Below are 9374 nucleotides of genomic sequence, written 5' to 3'. Positions count from 1 at the left end.
GGTCTACTAATCTTGGACGTGCCTATGTAATGATCATTGCCTGGATATCGTCATAATTATTTGAAGTTCTATGAATTGCCCAATAGTAATTTGTTTACCCACCGTTTGCTATTTTCTCGAGAGGAGCCACTAGTGAAACCTACGGCCCCTGGGTCTTCTTTCTCATATATTTGCTTTGCGATCTATTTTATTTGCTCTTTCTATTCAGATCTATTAAACCAAAAATACAAAAATACTTTGCTGCACTTTATTTTATTTGCGATCTATTATTTTAATCTATTACAACTTTCTCCCGTCCACGCACCGTTTCTGGCGCAGTACCCCGAAAGGGATTGACAACCCCTTTAACACGTCGGGTTGCGAGTTGTTGTTATTTGTGTGCATGGGCTGTTTACGTTGTGTTGCTTGGTTCTCCTACTGGTTCGATAGCCTTGGTTTCATATCTGAGGGAAATACCTACCGCCGCTGTGCTGCATCATCCCTTCCTCTTTGGGGAAATACCGACATAGCTTCAAGCAACATCAGAGAAGCATAGCAACGAGCGGGGAGAGTGTGTCCACGTACCCTCGTAGACCGAAAGCGGAAGCATTTATCAACGCGATTGATGTAGTCGTACGTTTTCACGATCCGACCGATCCTAGTACCGAACGTACGGCACCTCCGTGTTCAGCACACGTTCAGCTCGATGACGTCTCTCGTACTCTTGATCCAGTTGCGGCCGAGGGAGAGTTCTGTCAGCACGACGGCATGGCGATGGTGATGATGAAGTTACCGGCGCAGGGCTTCGCCTAAGCACTACGACGATATGACCGAGGTGTGTAACTGTGGAGGGGGGCACCACACACGGCTAAGAGAAACTTTGATGTACTATTAGGGTGCCCCCTGGCCACGTATATAAAGGATGGGAGGGAAGAGCTGGCCGGCCCAAGGGGGCGCGCCAGGTGTGGGGAATCCTACTAGGACTCCCCAGTCCAAGTAGGATTCCCCTCCTCTTTCCTATTCCTAGTAGGAGAAGGAGGGAAGGAGGAGGAGGAGAGAAGGAAAGGGGGGCCCCCCCCCAAACCCTAGTACAATTCGGTTTGGGCTAGGGGGCGCGCGCCACTCCCTGGCCGGCCTCCTCTCTTCCACTACTAGGCCCATGAGGCCCAATAACTTCCCGGGGGGGTTCCGGTAACCCCCGGTACTCCGGAATGACCCGAACCATTCTGGTGTCCGAATGTAACCTTCCAATATATGAATCTTTATGTTTCGACCATTTCGAGACTCCTTGTCATGTCCGTGATATTATCCGGGACTCCTAACAAACTTCGGTCATCAAATCACATAACTCATAATACAAATCGTCATTGAACGTTAAGCGTGCGGACCCTACGGGTTCGAGAACTATGTAGACATGACCGAGACACATCTCCGGTCAATAACCAATAGCGGAACCTAGATGCTCATATTGGATCCTACATATTCTACGAAGATCTTTATCGGTCAAACTGCATAACAACATACGTTGTTCCCTTTGTCATCGGTATGTTACTTGCCTGAGATTTGATCGTCGGTATCCTCATACCTAGTTGAATCTCGTTACTGGAAAGTTTCTTTACTCGTTCCGTAATGCATCATCCCGCAACTAACTCATTAGTCACATTGCTTGCAAGGCTTATAGTGATGATCATTACCGAGAGGGCCCAGAGATACCTCTCCGATGCACAGAGTGACAAATCCTAATCTCGATCTATGCCAATCAACAAACACCATCGGAGACACCTGTAGAGCATCTTTATAATTACACAGTTACATTGTGACGTTAGATAGCACACTAAGTGTTCCTCCGGTATTCGGGAGTTGCATAATCTCATAGTCAGAGGAACATATACAAGTCATGAAGAAAGCAATAGCAATAAACTAAACGATCATAGTGCTAAGCTAACAGATGGGTCTTGTCCATCACATCATTCTCTAATGATGTGATCCCATTCATCAAATGACAACACATGTCTATGGTCAGGAAACTTAACCATCTTTGATTAACGAGCTAGTCAAGTAGAGGCATACTAGGGACACTCTGTTTGTCTATGTATTCACACATGTACTAAGTTTCCGGTTAATACAATTCTAGCATGAATAATAAACATTTATCATGATATAAGGAAATATAAATAACAACTTTATTATTACCTCTAGGGCATATTTCCTTCAGGATCATGTAACACTTAGACAACTTGAGGAATGTTGTTTTAAGTGGGAGTTCACTAGTAATTTGATTAACTGAACCAATTATCATGAACATAGTCTAAATTGTATTAGCAAAATTATGTTGTAGATCAACCTCTCGCACTGTAGCACCCCTGAATTTTAATGCATTCCTAGAGAAAGAAAAGTTGAAAGATGATGGAAGCAACTACGCGGACTGGGTCCGTAATTTGAGATTATCCTCACTGCTGCACATAAGGCTTATGTCCTCGAAGCACCGCTGGGTGTGCCTCCCGCTCTCACAAATCTGGACGCTACGAACGTCTGGCAGACTAGAAGTGATGACTACATGATAGTTCAGTGCGCCATGTTTTACGGCTTAGAACCGGGGCTCCAAGGACGTTTTGAGCACCACGGAGCATAAGAGATGTGTCAGGAGCTAAAGTTGGTACGCCCGAGTTGAGAGGTATGAGACCTCCGACATGTTCTCTAGCTGCAAGATGGAGGCCGGTAGTGAGCATGTACTCAGAATGTCTGGGTACTACAATAGTTTGAATCAATTGGGAGTTAATCTTCTGGATGAAGTAGCGATTGATAGAGTTCTTCAGTCGCTGCCACCAAGCTACAAGGGCTTTGTGATGAACTATAATATGCAAGGGATGGAGAAAACGATCCCTGAGCTCTTCGTGATGCTTAAGGCCGTGGAGGTAGAAGTCAAGAAAGAGCATCAAGTGTTGATGGTCAATAAAACCACTAGTTTCAAGAAGGGCAAGGGAAAGAAAGGGAACTTCAAGAAGAATGGCAAGGCGGTGGCCGCTCCCGTGAAGAAACCAAGGCTGGACCCAAACCTGAGACTGAGTGTTTCTATTGCAAGGGGAACAGCCACTAGAAGCGGAACTGCCCCAAGTACTTGGCAGATAAGAAGGCTGGCAACGTCAACAAAGGTATATTTAATATACATGTTATTGATGTGTACCTTACTAGTGTTCGCAGTTGCGCCTGGGTATTTGATACTGGTTCATTTGCTAACATTTGTAACTCGAAACAGGAGCTGCGGAATAAAAGGAGACTAGCTAAGGATGAGGTGATGATGCACGTCGGAAATGGTTCCAAGGTTGATGTGCTCGCCGTCGGCACTCTCCCTCTACATTTACCTTCGGTATTAGTTTTGAACCTAAATAATTGTTATTTGATGTCTGCGTTAAGCATGAACATTATATCTCGATCTTATTTATTACGAGACGGTTATTCATTTAAGTCAAAGAATAATGGTAGTTCTATTTATGTGGATAATATCTTTTATGGTCATGTATCCATTGTGAATGGTTTATTATTACTGAATCTCGATCGTAATGATACACATGTTCATAATATTGATGCCAAAAGATGCAAAGTTAATGATGATAGTACCACATACTTGTGGCACTGCCGCTTAGGTCATATTTGCGTAAAGCGCATGAAGAAACTCCATGCTGATGGACTTTTCGAATCACTTGATTATGAATCATTTGATACATGTGAACCATGCCTTATGGGCAAGGTGGCTAAAACCCCGTTTTCCAGAACAATGGAGCGGGCTAGTGACTTATTGGAAATAATACATATCGATGTATGCGGTCCGATGAGTGTTGAAGCACACGGTGGATATCGTTATTTTCTTACCTTGACAGATGATTTGAGTAGATATAGGTATATTTACTTAATGAAACACAAGTCTGGAATATTTGAAAAGTTCTAAAGAAATTTCAGAGTGAAGTGGAGAATCATCGTAACAACAAAATAAAGTTTCTACGATCTAATCATGGAGGTGAATATTTGAGTTACGAGTTTGGCGCTCATTTAAGACAATGTGGAATTGTTTCACAACTCACGCCACCTGAAACACCACAGTGTAATGGTGTGTCCGAACGTCGTAACCGTACTTTACCGGATATGGTGCGTTCTATGATGGCTCTTAATGATTTGCCACTATCGTTTTGGGGTTATGCATTAGAGACAGCCGCATTCACTTTTTTTTTAGAACGAAGGCTCAGGACGAGCCCGGCTTTGAATTAACAAAGCCATCAACCGGCCAGGATTACAACAAGCACCAAGAACAGAAACGAAAACAGAAAACAGCTAAAAGGGGACAAGAGTGTTGTGCTAACAGCTAATAGGCTTCCTACCATCTACAAGCAAAGATGCAGAATCTAACGAACAAGACCAGCTTGGAGACGTTGAAGCCCTCCACCGAGTGCGATCCACCCCACCGAGACATCATCTGACCTTGAGGAGACCCAGCTAGCAAGCGGGAGTGACAATGGCAGCTCCATGGGCTCCGGCCGAATCGGCGACAACCTCCTACATCTCCGAAAGGGGCTCCCTAGCCCCTCGCCTGGCACGAGGTGCCGATCCGTCGGACGATGAGAACGCTCTCCCAAGAGCAAAGGTGTACACCCGACGCCATGGCCACACGAAATGCCATACCAGAGCACCACCAAACCGCGTCGCCGAGCTCAACGAAGGGCAACATGGCACTGGGGGGAACCAACACTCAAGGAGAAGCAAAAGCACGGTGGGGCTGCCGATGACAGAGCAACAATGGAGTGGACCCACTGGACATGGAGACGAAGCTGCCAAACTCCCACCTGCTCCAACCATGTCGCCGCCAAACGCCCACCAACCAGATCGGACTCACCACCGCCCCAAACTCACCGAAGGCGGCACCACCATGGGGGTGACGGTGCCGCGAGCGTCGCTGCCGCCCAATCCAAAGGGATTTGGGTTTTCACCCCGGCATACGAGCAAGGGAACGAGGCAGAGGGGGAAAGGGATAACCTTGACGGCGCCTACAAGTAGGAGACGGCGCCCTCAGGCGTCGCCGTCGTCGTGGCCGGCAGAGCCAGCCATGGATTTCTCCGGGCTCCACGTCTTCCCCACCCCTCGCACAGACGCGGCGCCGGCAGCCTGGGCCAGCCGGAGACCAGATCTGACGGGGGCCGAAAGGTTGGAGACGGAGGCGTCAGATCCGGGACGGGCGCCCCCGCGGCCACCGCGCCCCACAGCCACCACCCGCCGCCGCCTTGCCACCCGCGCGGCCAAGGAGGACGGCCAGCACCAGCGACGGCCGCTGGCTGAGGTCGCCGTCGCTCCACCACCCGAGGCCGCCGCCTCGGCTCCAAATCCCCCTGCACGCGACAGGGCGGAACAGATCCTCGCCACCACCCTCCCCGAGCGGACGCGCGGCGCTCCGGCGACCCCCTCCGGTGGTGGTGAGGGAGAGGAAAGGGGGGGGAGGGGAGGCTGGCGGCGGGCTAGGTTATCGCCGCCCGAGTCGCCCCTGTGGGAGCGACGCGGGGGCAAATAGGGCACTGTCTAAATCTGTTGAAATGACATCGTATGAATTATGGTTTCGCAAGAAACCTAAGTTGTTGTTTCCTAAAGTTTGGGGATGCAATGCTTATGTCAAGAGGCTTCAGCTCGACTAATCCCTAGAGCCAAACAAACAACAAAAATGGCGGTTTACAGAAAGCCTTAGTGGAAATTCAGCTCCGGTGGGCTACTTTTGCGGTTTTGCCCCCGTCGACCTTCAGAAAAATGGCGGTTCTTATCTCGACTATGCCATCCACCTCGCTTGCTCCCCTAGATTTGTGAAAAGAAAAGAGATGGGCCTAGTCAAAGGAGCTAACAGTACCTTGGAGCGCTGCGGTTCTTGGCCCCTCTCGTTCCAGTCCCCTTCTCCTCCTCCCCATGGACGAAGCTGCTGCTACTGCGTGGTGGGCGAGCTGCATCGGGGTGGAGGGCATGGTGGCAACGCAGGGATGTGGCAACGCCCGCCACATCCATGGTGGAGAGCGCGGGGAGGGAGCAAGGGCGGGGGCGGGCAGAGAGGCGGCGGCGGAGAGGGCGGGCAAAGCAAGCCGCGGCGACGTGTGGGGAAAGGTGAGAGCGTGAGAGATGTGTTCGTGTGTAGTCAAGTATTTTTCCTCATTAATTTTTGTGCGGGGGATTTTCCTCTTTAATTAACTTGAAAATATGGAAAATTCAAAGTTTTTTTTTTGCCAACTCGAGTCTATATATAGTGTGGCCCAATGTTCAACATACAAAAAGAACCTAGTTACAAAATTACATTTTTTTTAAATATGATTGAAAAATACATTCAAACATGGATGGAGCCTTTGTTACCCTGGTACCTCTGGCGGCAGCTAGGGCGACTAGGGTTTCGAGGGGACTCATCGGGGCTCGTTGATCTTGACAGGAGGCGTGGCGGATCGACTAAGATGAATGAGCTCATTTTTTTTGTAGGAGTACTCTCAGCGCATTTGTTGTACATGTTGCAATAGTGGTGTATGTAGGCTTTAGGAAGTGATGTGGTCGTACGAAATCGGATTTAAGTGAAGTTCAGTGTTCAGTGCTTGCTTGATGTATCCAAATCTTAATGGCATGTACCGACGCACCCGCCCCTCGCATCGCCTCCGCGGGCGACCCGGGGGAAAACCCTAGCTGCCGCCCCCCGACTCTCCCCCTCCTCGCCGTCGTCCATAGCGCCGCCGGGCGAAGCCTGGCCGGCTGGGCGGCGGCGGGGCTTCTCCCCATCCTCTCCGTCTTGGCTGGCGCGGGACAGCGGGATCCAGAGGAACGCCGGGCGAACGTGGGGTCCGGCGGCGCGGCGGGCGGGTCTCCCATCGGCGTCGTGCGTGGCGCGGCGGTGGCGACCTGCGTGTCGTGACGTGGTGGCTGCGTTGGCCTGACCGGTGGTCGCGGGTGCCGCCGGATCCAGATCGGATCCATCTGGATCTTTTCTTCGAACTCCGTCAGCCGCCGCGGGGTGGTGATGATCGTCGCTGGCCACGTCGGATCGTTGGATTCGGCGTCTGGAGATCTACAAGGAGTTCTTCTCGATCCTCCTTTCTGGTGGGTTGAGCCCCATGGCTCTTTCATCTTCGCAGGTTTCGGATCGTGGCTTGCCGGATCCGGAGTACACGGAGGTTTGGTGGCATAGGATGGGGACCGGAGGAAACTTTGGTCGGCGTGTTCGGCCCGGCATCGGCGACGTCACTGGACGTCGTTACCCTTCCTGGAGGCGAAGCCGAGGTCCCCCCTATCCACCCCCGAACCCCTCCCGGACGAAAGTCCAAAATTCAGTCTGGATTGGGCGGCGGCGGCGTCCTGCGCGTCGTATCCTCCATGGAGGCGCCGTCTTGGGAGGAACTGCTGTTCGGGGGAGAGATGTTGTGGATGGTGGGATCCGAGTAGCTCCAGCAGCGGCGATGGTGTGGAGGTTGCCAGGTGGTGCGGCGTTGTATCTACCGCGTCATTGACGACGAGTGGTGGCGGCATGGTGCAGCTGCATATCGACGACGGATGCGGCTGGATGGACGAGCGCAGGGTGGTTGAGCTGTCTGGCGCCATGGTGGCGTCGACGGTAGGCCTGGCAAGGTCTGTGCGTCAGTACCTGCTCTGGAGATGGATCGATGGAAGAAGGCGGCGGCAGCCTCGGTGAGTGCACCGGACCGGTGTGTGACCCAGTCCCGGTATGTGGCTAGGATGGGGCATCCGGTATGTGGCTAGGATGGGGCATCCGGCATTAGATGTTAGGATTTGGTGCGATGTCTGTTTGGTATTAGGCTCGGACATTCGGCACCACTGCATCAAGGGGGTAGGAGTAGCGACAGATGTTGCCTAGATGGTGGCTTCAGGCTTACTGATGTACTAGTTTATAAGGTCGTTTGTGCTTAATAATTAATAAAGTGGCGAGAAAATTCCTTATTTGACACTATCTTAAAATATGCTTCCTCATTTGACACTGAAAAAGTTTTTCTTCCCTATTTGACACAAGTTCTAAATTTTATTCCCTATATGACATTTCCGTCCATTTTGAGCCTAAATGGCACCTGAAAAGACTCTTTTGCCCCTCATGTGGTATGTATGTGGGGCCAATAGCGCACACACGCAGCATCAGTGCGAGGGCGGGAGCACACACGCAGCAACACATACACATGCACCAACACACACGCACACGCACACACATGCAACAACACGCACGTGTGCGTGCACACGCACACACACGCAACAACACACATGCACGCGCACACACACGCAGCAACACACACGCACGCAGCACACACACATACGCACACACGCAGCAGCAGCAGCAGCACACACGCAGGCAGCACATAGGCACGCAACAGCACACACACGCGTGCGCGCCCGTACACACGCAGTAGACAGACACGCAGCGGCACACATGCACACACACATGCAGCAGCAGCACACATGTGCGCGTGCACCCACACACGCAACAGCACACACGCGCGTGCACACACATACCGCATGAGGGGCAAAATCGTCTTTTCAGATGTCATTTAGGCTCAAAATGAACGGAAGTGTCATTTAGGGAATAAAATTTAGGACTAGTGTCAAATAGGGAAGAAAAACTTTTCCAGTGTCAAATAAGGAACCAGATTTTAAGACAGTGTCAAATAAGAAATTTTCTCTAAAGTGGCCGTATGCATCGTCCAGATGCAGAGGCCAGGGGTGCATCCTTTTTTTTTAAATGTACTGTGGACTATGGTAATGAAGTGAAACTAAAATTTGGAAGGATTTTGTTTGTTTTTCTGTACTTTGGCAGCATTTCTTTCACTAGCATTGACAGGACAACTAAACAGTAATATAGATATTGATAATTCGCATATAATTGAACTTAAAGGCTGTCTCGCTGCTCCGAGCAGTCCCAACCTGGCGTGCACGCGCGGGGCTCCAAGACAAGGGCCATGGCACCCTGACGTGCTCCGCATGGCGTGCGCCTGGAGCCACGGCGCGTGACGCCCCAAGACACGGGGCCATGGCTCCCCGTCCCCGGCCGATACCCTTCGCATGGTATGCGCGCGCGGCTCTGCCTCCTCCGGTCCCAGTGCCCCGGCTTCGGCGCCAAGGACAATGTCATCGCTTGGCTCGCGTGAAGAGGAGACGGTGAACATGACGCGTGGCTCGTGCTCTTCCGGCTCCTCCCCGCGGGCTCCCAAGTCCAATGGAAGAGATCTCCGGGCGGCGCCGACCTGACGACGCCGCGGCCTCCACTCTACGCCGACAACCGCCGTCAGGTGTCCGTGTCCTCCTGCAGAAGATGGTGGCAAACAGCGCTGCATAGCCTCCGCCGCCTGCCCTCGGCAACTTCTGTAGTGTCGCGCCCGACCACACCATGGTGT

Source organism: Triticum aestivum, chromosome 7D, assembly GCF_018294505.1.
Source record: "Triticum aestivum cultivar Chinese Spring chromosome 7D, IWGSC CS RefSeq v2.1, whole genome shotgun sequence".
Classification (NCBI taxonomy): Eukaryota; Viridiplantae; Streptophyta; class Magnoliopsida; order Poales; family Poaceae; genus Triticum; species Triticum aestivum.
Note: the sequence above shows the minus strand (reverse complement) of the source record.